Genomic DNA, 12,493 nt, shown 5'->3' on the forward strand with positions numbered 1-12,493 from the left:
TACGCGTTTCTCTTTAGTGGCGACCATTTTGGTTAGTACCTGTTTTAGACGTTGCACTACAGTTACTGGCATTCTGAAAAGGTATTGAACGGGACGTAAAGAGAGAACAGCAACGAGATACATCACGGTCTATTTATGCAAGGAGATACAACAAAGTGGAATCGTGGAAGCAAAATGGAAAAACTCTGAAAATATCGTCGAGAAGGAATGGTAGATCTTTTAATTTATTTCTCAATTATACCATTTAAATAAATTAAGTTTTGCAATACGTTCTTATGTCTTGCGCTAATTACAAACATGACGGCACGTGAAAAGAAGCTCCGTATCGTGCGCGGAAACCATCGCGCCGACTCTTCACCAGAGTCTTTCGCCTTCGCGAATTATGATTAATAATTATGTTAAAGCCACTGCTTCTCTCTCGACGGTGTCGTACCTTCCGGCAGATTATGATAATGTAGTCCGTCTTGAACTTCGCGGAAAATTTTCTAAGGGAAGTGCCCGCCCGCGTATAAATATGGAAGAGCTTGATTGAAGGGAGGCGAAGGAGCGGATCTGCTCGTTCAGACCTCAGTTGACTCGAAAGAGAAACGCGAAGCTGTATAGGATATGAAATGTTGCACGAGCGACAGTAAACATCTTCGCTTTTAATCTCATAATAAAAAAACAAAAATTTGCGAGAAAAAATCAAATATAATACAAACCGCGATGAGCGCAATTTATTTTTATGCGCGCGAACGCTAAAATATAATTAACCGCACAAAAGTCATTTTAATTAAAGTAATACAACGAAACGTAACAATCTGTAACATTAAACAATAACGGGTAAATAAAATTATAGAAATTTCCAAATTAGCATCGCGGATCAAATTTTGTTTCGAGAGAGTGTCCTTAGAGCTTCTCATCAATTACTCGAAAGTAAAGTACTAAAATTCCGTTGATGCTGGATTAAACTCCAAGATTAAGTACGGCGCCTGTAAAGGGAAAATTATGAAGGCGAAATGTCGGAGAAATTTATCGCTGCCTGGTACACGAGACCGGCATAAGTTAATGATCTCCCGCGTCGATGCGAATGATAGATGGCATTAAATAATAAGCCGCGTAGATGCACGTCATTAAGATAGCGTCCCTCTGCGCTTCGAACGAAGACAATAAATTCTATAAATGAGATCGCGAGATTTCGCCTGTGTGAAATATCGCCCCGTGATGACGGCATATTATTAAACGGCTCGCGTGCTTGAACGCGAAGGTCTTCTATCGGGCTCTTTAGCCATTGGATTAAGTAAAATGTCGGACGGTTCCTGTTCTGATGCAACAGGTGAGGTGCCACACAATTTTTTAATGGACATCACTGAAGCTTGCAATGGGGAGTTGCAAGAATATACACGTTACGAGACCATTCGGGGCGCAAATTTAAGCGTTGTTCTGGCTCGCTAAGAATTTAAAAAAAGCTTTCCCTGACGACCTTCGTTATAACGGACATAAAGTCGGTTATACCCAGGAATGAATCTCTCGAGGGTACAATGCATGTATGTACAAAATGCGTGAAACACCGAGCATTTTGAAATCTCGTATGAGAGACGTTGGAGCGAGGGAATCTTGAAATTTCCTCAACAAGAGAAAATCATTTCGGACAAGTATTAGGAATAACGTGATTAAGTAAAAATTAAGATGGACGCTTGTCGGATAATAATATATCAGCGGTGGAAGCCGTCCAGGTGTAGAATGCGCGCAAGGTAGCTTAACGTGTCCGATTGCAGTTGGCCTTATGCCAGTCTGCTAAGTGGCCCACGTTTTCCATTGCCGGGTTATTCGCGCTAGGCTATCGTCGACGTTCTGTACTCTCTGACCCTACTCGGATTCGTACGTACCTGCACGTTTCAACGATGCACTCTGCAGATAGAACGATCCCATATCCTTCTAAGTGCCGCTCAAATCAGCACCAGCACTCTTGTCGGCATCTACTTACGCGCGCAACATCATGCTCGGATTATTATAATTTTATTCCGCACAGACGATAAAGTCGTTAAACACGCTGTCGAAAATAATCCATCATCTCGCCTCATGTATTATCTTAATCATACGAGTATTCATTTATTCAATGTTTTGTGTTATTAAATGCAATATTAGTTCGACAATAAATTTGGAGCTTGTGTTAGATTAAATGTACAATATAGTATATATTTGTAGAAAAAATAAATTTTATAATAAAAAACGTGATTTAATAATGCGAACGAGATTTTTCTTTATTTCTCTCTCTCCCTCTTATTATGCTTTTATCAATATTAGTTAGCTTAATTAATATTTGCATAACTGTGATTTTGCAGAATTATGAACATATTTCGAAATAGATGCATCAAACCATTTGCACGTAATGTTTTAGTTAGAGAACTACCCGTAAATAGAATTAGGGATCGTGGCAACGACACGGAAGAGAGAGAGAGAGAGAGAGAGAGAGAAACGAGAGCTAAGCGACATAGGTACATGTATGGACATAACTAGGTTTGGAATCCCTAGTTGCTTGTCGGAGTCTCTACCTATATTCGCTTGCTATTTCACAGTAGTTAAATTTCCTTAGCGGGATCAGCAGCGCGTAGCTAGATAATTAATATAACTTGCAAATAATTGTTCGATCAATGCAAAATGCATAGATGTACGTTGAATGACAACGGGTCGCACAGGCGATCAATGCTTGAAGAAGAACCGTACGATTAATGTTGAAATAATTGTCTTTGCATTAATGCCGCCGAGAGTTTTAAGCTAGTTTACTCATATACTCGGCGTAATCACTTAGTTTAGATGCATGCGTGAGTAACGTCTACCATTGTGAACGAGATTAAATTTCCGTCATCTTAATTGATGCTACAAGTATGCTTAACGTTATTATGGCGTTGCTGTTATCCGCGCATGATGCATCACCGCGCTAATTAGACACAAAATTGGTTAAGTCCAATCCCGCGAACCCGCGCGGTGTATCCTGTACGAAGTTAATCCAGCGGTTGGTACATGTCAGGTGTAAAACGTAATCCGTATGCATGTACGTGCACGCGTGTGGGCATACACGCGCATAATCAAAGTCATCAGGAGTTTGCGCTTTGGCGGTTTGACTGTGCGATTACGCTTAGGATAACAATAATAGCTTCGGAAGTCGGTTAGATTCAGGAGGAACGTAAATTCTCCGAAATTCGGTTGAAAGCGCGGATTAGCCGCCGACCGTTTGGCAATCTGATTATCGCGAAGTGTCCGGGGCGGAAAGTATCGCGGTGCTGCGAAAACGAAAACTACCGGGCGAATGAAGCAGCTCGTTTTAGAGCAGCTGCATCGTTTGTCGAGTCGTAGATAAGATCTTCTACTCGCGAGCGTGAAAAGAAAACTTTTAACGAGATTCAACTTATCATAACGTAGCACGTTTCATACTTTCCGCGTGCTTCTCGCGAAACCATTCGCTGCTCACTTTCATTCTTTACGTGCGTGCACTTTAATTTGGCTTTTCGCTATTGTCTTCTCTATTGCATTTTTAATTATGCTCCATTCAGTCGGACAAGCGTGGCTGTAGGACATCGTCGTTCTCTTTCGCGCGTGGACAACTGTTACTTGCGTGCCTCTGTGTGACTCTCTTAATTGTGCATGCTCGTCTTGGGAATACGGCTGAACGTGCTCGATTGATAATTTAATATCGCGCGAGTAGCTCGGAAATTAAGCTGCGCTCTCACGGCGGCGTAGAGCTGTCTCGGAGTTCGTGCCTATCGGGATTTCCACGTGGCGGGCGGCAGTGCATCGCAGGGGCGGTGGCTCGTGCAGACTTTACAGTCGAGTGGTTTCACATGATTATGCGGTGGTACGATTGTATTCGTGTCGACAGATAGCTCGAGGAGAACGACGCGCGAAAGAGATCGACAGAAAAAAACAGACGGATTCCCTACTTTTCGATATTAAATTTTTTTCAATGGGACAAGCGAAGACCTATCGGAAGATGCTAAATCGCATAAACACCAAGTAGGAACATGGTGCTTAAATCGCGGCGATATATGGAATACGTCCAGATGTATTCGTAAGAACTGGGAACGGCTATGGCTTCCATAACGCGACAACGTTCGCCCGCGGATCAGACGGGAAAATCTGCTTAGCGAGCGAAATGCGCCCGGCGCGGCGGTTCGGCGGCAGGAGAGAGGGATATTATAACGGGTTTACGAATATACGAGTATATCGATTTTTCAGATCCGCACCGCTGAGAGAACGGAGTCTCGCACGCGCGGCGATGCGAGATAATATTGGTCCTTGTCGAATATTTGTCGAGAAGATACTTCATTATATCTTTATTATCTTAAATTTCACATTAAACTCATAAGAGAAAGTGGGCGTTTTTGCTATTAAATTTTCTAACAACACTACTTATAGAGCAAGCGTTACTAGTACGTGTATCTCTTCCTTCTTCCTCACCTCCTTGTAACATTATTTTTTATGATGCTGGGAAAATTTAAAAAACGCAAATGACAGTTGGATAGCACGAGGTGGTTAAATTTCAGCGACATTGAAATTTTATCGAATACGTTCACATGACGTAATCAGCTTTCGCAACCGTCAAACGCAGGTACATACGCCTTGAAGCTAAAGACGCTTTGCAGCCGTCTACGCCGTTATGTATCGACGTTTTGCGGTGCACCGTCGCTTTAACAAAACTGTAAATACGATATTCTACGCGAGTCGTCTTTGAGAGTCGGCAAACTATTCATTCGAATCCGATAGTTGCGTCCTCATGGTATTCCGCTTACAAACACGTCGGCAAACAAAACTGTTGCAGCCCAGCTGCGAAATGATGATAGGACGTGAATAACAATAGCGAGGCCTTATAGAAGGTTCCTTTTAATTACGGGAATAGAGGACGGCCGTGGACGAAGGAGATCCGGCAGAGGAAAGTCCAATTTAATTAGAAGATCTTGTCGATCGATTCGAGTCGGTCTACCAATCCAGCCGTTACTCCACCGCCTTCCTTCCTTCCTTCCTCCTCCTTCTCCATCTGCTGACAACGACAACGAGCTCGATCGTTAACGCAATTCCAACTCCGTAACGTTATTACTCGTTCGAATCTAGCGCTAGGTTGAATCGAATTTAACCTCGACTGGAAGTCGGGTCGGACGCTAAGGGCGTGACGAGTGGACTTTAAAGTTTCTTCTATACAACTCGTTAAATACCGTGAAATGCTGTGATTTGTCCGTTTATCGATATATCCGCGACAGATACAAGGATTCACATTAACACTTAGTATTCTCATATTATAGTCGAGAAAAACTGACGTTGAGCGTTTTTTCAACACTCAATATCATTTTTTCCACCTCGACCCTCTTCAACGTACGTTGCGTCAATATGTAATAGCTTGTAGCTACAAAAAATTACTCCCAACTCGATTTTAACGGCTTCAATAGTACAGAAATCCACCTGCCTGGTTTGCTTGGCAATCTTGTTATCCGAGTTTGTCCGCGCAGGCTATTAATATTGCGAAACTTCTCAATTTGCCGACGAACGAGCGAGGAAAAGAATGAAATATATGTAGATAAATGGATGGGGAAGACTGGTTAGATGGATGAGAATACACGAACAAAAATCGATGAAAAAATAATGGGGGACGAACGTTAATTTAAACGCGGTGGAGAGTTAGACATTAATAAGTATCGCCATTTAATGAACCAAATTTATATTTGAACATGATAGATTGGACACGATACGAACACTCTATATTGGCGAGTGCGCGAAGTTTTATATATTCGTACAGCATTGAATACATTTGTGTGGAAAATCATTGCGAATCGAATAAACTTATCTGACTGTGCTGATATTTTAAACAATGCGTCGAAAATTTATGTCATGACATCATTCTTCGTCTCTCGATTTGTGACAAATTCTCACAAAATCATATATATTTTCAGATCTCATGGTTTTCTACACATATACGAAATGTTATATGATTTGTATAGGAGTAGTGTATAATTGAGTAATATTAATTTCTATCGGTTGAAAATAATTAACGCTGTTTTAAAAAACAGACTGTTTTTATAAAAAAAATGAAATTTAATTAGATCTGTTAAATTGGCTTAGTTTAGCTAGGGAGAATTATTTCTTCGGTAAAACGTGAAAAATAACAATAGTGCTCCCCAGACTGTAAGAACGACAAGAATGATCTATTAGATTGCGTCAGCATCAAGATTCATGAGTGCCTTCATCATTCCGCTCAATGATGCGTCAAACGCAATCAGAATCGAGATTACCTCGACGAAGCCAGGAGCCTCGCATTTCCCATAACTATATCCTACCGATAATCTAACCAATTATTGTAGTTCCCGGAATGCAAATGCAAACGACGTAGGGTAGATGACGTTTGAAGCATTATTTCTGCTTTGTCGACGACACCTCGCGTGCCATTCTTGTTCGCTACTTAACACAGAATTACGTTACTCACTCGCAATACCGTATAAACACGGAAAAGAGCTTCTGCCTCTTGTTTCTTGGTAAAACAACTTTCGTATTCCTTTGTAAGGGATCTTTCGTAATAAACATTTTCCCGCCCGACGAGAATATTTGACCTAGCCTGTAATTATCCAGAGGATTCTGCAAAAATCGATCACGGACGCAGAAGAAAAAAAAAACGTAGGAAGGATCATTGCAATTGTTCTTCGTTTTCCACTGGCCGATACGTATCGCAAATTAGGTTTGTCCATGTGGTTGCCTGAGCGTTTTGTCGGAACGTTTTCAATCTCGTAAAAGCGACGTAACTGAGTTAGCCAAACTGATTTCTCTTACTCCGGCCTAATTGGCCAAGCCTCCGGTTAGATGTCCGTTTCCCTCGTATACACATACACACACACACATACACACACATTTATGTATCGCCACACACGATTCTCTCGTACTAGTTAGTTTCTAACTTGTCGGTACATCCATCTCTAATTAAATCTTTACTCGGAACATCTGATTCTCCGCGGACAAGCAAATATTCTTTTTTTTTTGGTTTTAATTTAAGAAGATTTTAAGTATCCGAGCGCATTATAATTTTTAATCTACTTCTGTTTTTGTTTTAGAATATAAATCTATTCTAAATAATCTGTATAACAAATGTTATCAAGCAACGATTAATGTATCATCTTTATTGATATGTACTAAGAGAGTTAATGCAAACTCTCGTATCTATTGCGATATAAAATGTCTTTAAATCGGCATCGCTTACACTCTTTATTATGACATGTGTAGCTCGCTCGTGTACCTATGCCATTCGGCTATACTGACTGTGAAAATCGTATAATCATCGTGTTAATTATTCCGTGCAGTCATTAATCTATGTCATGAAACATATAATGTAAGATTATTTCCTATTTTAAAATAAATTAACATTCGCGAAAAGTGTTTTCTCTAGCAATGTGTGAAACATTTATGTAATAATATTCGAATAAATACATCGACTATTCGAAGTTAATCAATGTTAAAGTTTGAGAAACATCGTATCTCTTAAAGAGACTTAATTCTCTTTCACTCAACTCACTTAATTAATTTTCAATATTATTAAAAACCTGAGAAGTACTTATCGGAAGCTCTCTATTAAAAGTTTTTTTTCTAAATAAAGAAATGCGACAGTATTTATTACTGCAGGTAATAAGATTAATAGTTAAAATACAATTTGATTCAAATAGCTCTCTTATTTAAAATAATTAACTAATAATAGAGAAATAGAAATTACGAAAAAAATCTAATGCAGTTCTCTTTGCGTACATTTATTTCGTGTGTATTTAATTTTACTACATACAAAATTGAGTCTCAACTGTATGATTATCAATGTTCTGGCTCTAGTTTTGCATCCTTTTCAAAGTGTGGTTACGAGTAAGGTACTCCACGTTTCCAGAAACCAATATAAGACTTCATCCTTCTCAAATTATAAAGTCCTGTCTTGAGGAAGATTCACACTGGCTTTCCGGATACGTACCTACGTGAAAGTGAACCAGAGCCAAAATGTTGGTATTCATTATGCAATTATGCAATTATTCAATTTTATGTAGAATAAAGTTAAATACATGTTGAAATAAATTCCCGCAAATAGAACTGCGTTAAACTTTTATAGACCCATTTCTAACCTCGTAGATTAATTGTAATCTTGGTTTAACTTACTTTTTATCCTTTGAATTTTTAAAATTAGAATAAGATAACGAGTAAGTTAAACTAAGTTAACTTACGTTGGTGGAAATGGATTTTTTTTTTCTCCATTGTACTTTAATTATTTTAAATCAATCATTTTTTTGCGAGTCTATGCAATTACACCTAATAAAATTCAGAATTGTTAATTCGTTGAGATAAATCTCGATTCCGCGTAGACGTAGGAAATCGAACGTCTATACGAACAAAGTTAGTTATTATACGTCGCTTCACCCGCCCAATCCAACTATGCCAACAAACTTGTGTCTTAACTAAACACGATGGCCAAAATGTGACGTGTATGTGTTCGAAACACATACATGTCATATACGTGACAACGCATGAGTTATAACAATGATCAGCTCGTTATCAACATGTCGGACCGAGAACCACAATAGGGCCCCAACCGGCAGTGGCGCTTTGTATTGTCGCGTGCTTGTTGTATGCCGCGTATATGAGCATGATAATCGCAATACAACCGGATGTACGCAACAGCGACAGGTGCGCGCGTTGCTCGCGAGCCGCCAAGCATTGTACATTTACATTGAACTATGATCGATAATAGGTCATGACATGACGGGAGCGGATTTTTGACGGCGCATATACGGGCGATCGGCTCGTTAATTCTCTATAATATGAATTTGCCATAGCTCAGTAATATATATTTTTTTGCACCTCCCCCATTCCCATTGTTGTTATGCTGATGTGTGTAATATCGATGTATGACGGGCGACGACGCTCTTTATTCACCATAAAACTCTTATCGCTGTCGCTCTCTCCTACGCATTTTAATCCGACGCGAGAGACTCGACGCGACGCGTTTTAACGCAACGATCGCATCGCGACGTGACATTTAAATGCTGACATTTAAATGCCGCTTAAATATTAAAGTTCTCGCCGCGGTGCGCATCACATATTTAAGAAAGGACAGCCGGAAAATTTCACAACGATCCGAAACCCCGGCAATGGTTCACATCTTCGCATACGGATACGCGAGTAGAGAGTTACTACGAAATCGTATACTCCATATGAAGCGTAATTTGAAGTTACTCTCCTCCGGATGCCATAAAATCACCGCAAGGATCACTATCGGAGCCCAGTGGGAATCAAGCGAGAGCCGATCCATCCGGCCGGCCGATCCATTCGCGTAATCTTCACAGGAACGGAGGAAATTTCCGTCGTTGTCAATCCAGGACGTGAAACGTCCCTATCCCCTGTCGTGAACGGCAGTGACGTTTTCCGTTCTTGCCTCGTCACTCAATATTTTTTTTCTCCATTATTTCTCGCGCGCACCCAACTCTTTCCTTCAACGGTATAATCGTTACCCACGTTGCCGTCTGTCACGAATAAAAGTATCTCGCGATTTCTCATCATCGCGAAAAGATATACTATGGTATGTGTCGCGCGACTAACGCTGAGTGGATTCGACTTTTAATTAAACGCCATTCAATTATACGCGCTCCGCCACGTCTCTACATCCGGTTGCCAGTTTACGCGAGTATACAGAGAGTTCTTCATCGTTTCACTGCGAAATAATGCAGCCTCCATTTTCTCTCTGTGTACTCCTGCTTTACAAGGGCGCGAGAATATATAGTGTTGTAAAAGTGAGATCGCGCTTAATGCGATAAAGTTAAGAAGGAAATAGAATCCGATAATCTGTCGTTCGAATGATATTTGCTCTCCGACGCGAAATTATTGATAAATGTCGCATTCAAAATTTTAAGGTGAACTCAAAAGAAAGTTCGTACCTGCGCAGATGAAACGCACTACACATCTAGTTTATGTTCATATCACCGACTAATCGAAGCGAGATAAGATCGGACGATTCTAATTAGATAGCCGTTTCTCATAAAATTCCATTTTTCGAACAAAAAGCACTCGAATGGAGAAAGAATTGTGCGCTCGACCTCGTTCTTCTTCTCGGGCGCCTTCCTACATCTTTCTTCCTCATCTCCAGCCTTGCGCGTCCAGCTACTTCTTCCGTGCATATCTCTTCTCCTCTTTCTTTCTCCCGGCCGACATTATTCCCTCTAGCTCTGGTCTTCGGTGTCGGTATTTATAGCGTGGAGAAACCACAGAGTCCCGGGGAAAGCTGCTCAGCAGGGTGGAAACTAGCGACCGAACCCATGAACCGTTTCTTCCAACGACGTCCAGAGAGGCAGCAGCATCCCCCGGTTCTCCTCCACACGCACTGCGGAGAAGAAGCACGTGGAACCCGGTATTCCAGCTAAAAGCCTTAATCGCTGTTTTTACCGCTTTTCTTTTTGGAAGAACGGAATTACTGCTCCCGCGCTTCGTTGCGCCGGCTTCGCGGCGCGCTTGCGGTTTTACCGCGGCAACTTCTTACTTCATCGTGCTCTTTAACTGCCCTGCTTCTTCACCATGGATAGATCCGGCATCATGCTTCACGTTGTTCGCGCTCTATTCTTTGTGAAGATTTCTCGCGGCAGTTTCTCGGCGCCTCGACCAAAGCGCTGAAAGTTTTAGCCTCAGCGGCAATCAATCTATTCCTAACCTTGTAGATAAGGAATGCGTTAGACATTGTTTAAACAGTAGTAATGCTAGTAGAGTATTTTATTTTCGCATAGATATATCTTAAATTATATTGTGTTCGATGTATATACTCGATATATAAACGATATTCCCTTGCGCGCTTCGAAACTCAAAAGTGGTTTACCTGAGTCTTAGGAATTACTTTACCTCCAGGCAAGAGTTGTGAAATTCTTGTTCTTTTTTATATTTACGCGAAATAGAATTTTATCGATACTTCGATGTGGCCTCCGGTTGCTCGTTCGCGGAAAAATCGTTTTCTCTACCGTCAGCACCCTGCGACCATTTCCTTTCCATTATTTCCACCAGCATTCCGGCAGTTAATATTGGAATCCTTCCAAGTATTTCACAATTCAAATGGCATCTTTGCTCCGCACCGGCCAGTTTCTATGGCTGATATAAGCGATGTTTTGCATACCTCTAATTGCAATTTCATTATTCGGAAACGACAGAATGTCTTAATGAATTGGACCATTATGTCATAACATTACAGTCGGTATAGAGATGCAGAAAAATTAAAAAAACAAACAATAACGTAACCGTGAACCCTTTTATCAATGCGCCATTAATATTCAAGAATTCTTTTGAATATTAAATTCTCATTCTTATCTCGGTGAAAGTGAGTTTGATCCTGTAAAAAAAATACAAAATCATTTCGTATATGTGTCGATATTTTGAAATATTTTGCTATAAAAGTTTAACATAATTGATACTTTACACACACTCTTTAATAACACAAAAGTTAGCTAAAATATATATTGTGCCTTGACATTCATTCTAAAAACTAATATGCTTTTATATGACTGTATAACAGATGCAGACGTGTACACGGTCATATTGCATGTGCCAGCACCGTTATTGCATAGTCCAACGGACCCTCATAGGGCTTGCCGGCCACTCGAGACGACCGTATCCATATTGACTTAAGTACCTGCAAGAATTAACAAGCCGACCGCTTTTTGTCTGGCTCAACTTTTGCGATATCACGAAGAGAATGTTGTTAAAAGAAGTTTTTGACAAAATGTGGCAAATGCTTGACAAAACCGACATTAATAACTGTCGTAAAGTCTCTTCGACGTATGCTTACTTGTTTAATGCAATTGCGCTGTGCATAAACTGTTTTCCCGAGAATTTTCAGGCTTGATGCGCGAAAGTGCGACTCGAGCGTTTGACGCGTACAAGTAGGGACATAGGTGATAGAAGTAGATGGCCTGTCAGTTTACCGATGTTCCCTCTGGGATGCGTCAAACGTACGAAACGATGGTAAACCTGCTTTTCTCCAGCCTCCGCGCTCCCTCAGGGCCAGTGATAAAACCAGGGCCAGTCAGCATTCGACAATGAAGGCGTCTTTACCTTCCCTTTTTTTCGACAAAAGCTCCCCGATCGTTGAGTGTCTGACTAGGCGACAACTCGTAAATTCCAGTCAATCGTTGTCGATTCGCGAAAGAAGGGAAATTGGAGACGAAAAAAGCTGTGTGTCGTTTGTGAAAATTATCGATATGATATAAGTGTATAGGTGACAAATTTTACAGTTTTGTTTTTATGTAAAAAAAAAAAAACTTGATTTTCATTCCTTTTTAAACATAACAACTTCAAAGGACAAACGCTCAAATCACAGTAGTTTTTAAATTATATTAAATTTATAGTTAACAAATAATAATATAGAAAAAAAGAAAGAATATTAATCTTGATACAAAAAGAGATAAAAAAATTTTAACTTATTAGGAAAGTTTATAAGTAAAACATATTTAAAAATAACTAAGTTATAAGT

At 40.2% G+C, this 12,493-nt stretch overlaps 1 protein-coding gene and 1 long non-coding RNA gene across 4 annotated transcripts in view; both read left to right on the forward strand.

Moving 5' to 3' along the window:
- The window catches only part of LOC118644519, a 36,446-nt gene extending 24,059 nt beyond the window's left edge, over nt 1–12,387 (forward strand). The window contains exon 2 of the long non-coding RNA XR_004962293.1: nt 49–12,387. This is a non-coding gene — a long non-coding RNA (uncharacterized LOC118644519). The remainder of the gene's footprint in view (nt 1–48) is intronic.
- LOC105833132 (semaphorin-2A) overlaps nt 1–12,493 on the forward strand; it is a 325,878-nt gene that overhangs the window by 46,125 nt on the left and 267,260 nt on the right. The window lies entirely within an intron of this gene.

The sequence above is a fragment of the Monomorium pharaonis genome, chromosome 1 (assembly GCF_013373865.1).
Source record: "Monomorium pharaonis isolate MP-MQ-018 chromosome 1, ASM1337386v2, whole genome shotgun sequence".
In the NCBI taxonomy this organism is placed as follows: domain Eukaryota; kingdom Metazoa; phylum Arthropoda; class Insecta; order Hymenoptera; family Formicidae; genus Monomorium; species Monomorium pharaonis.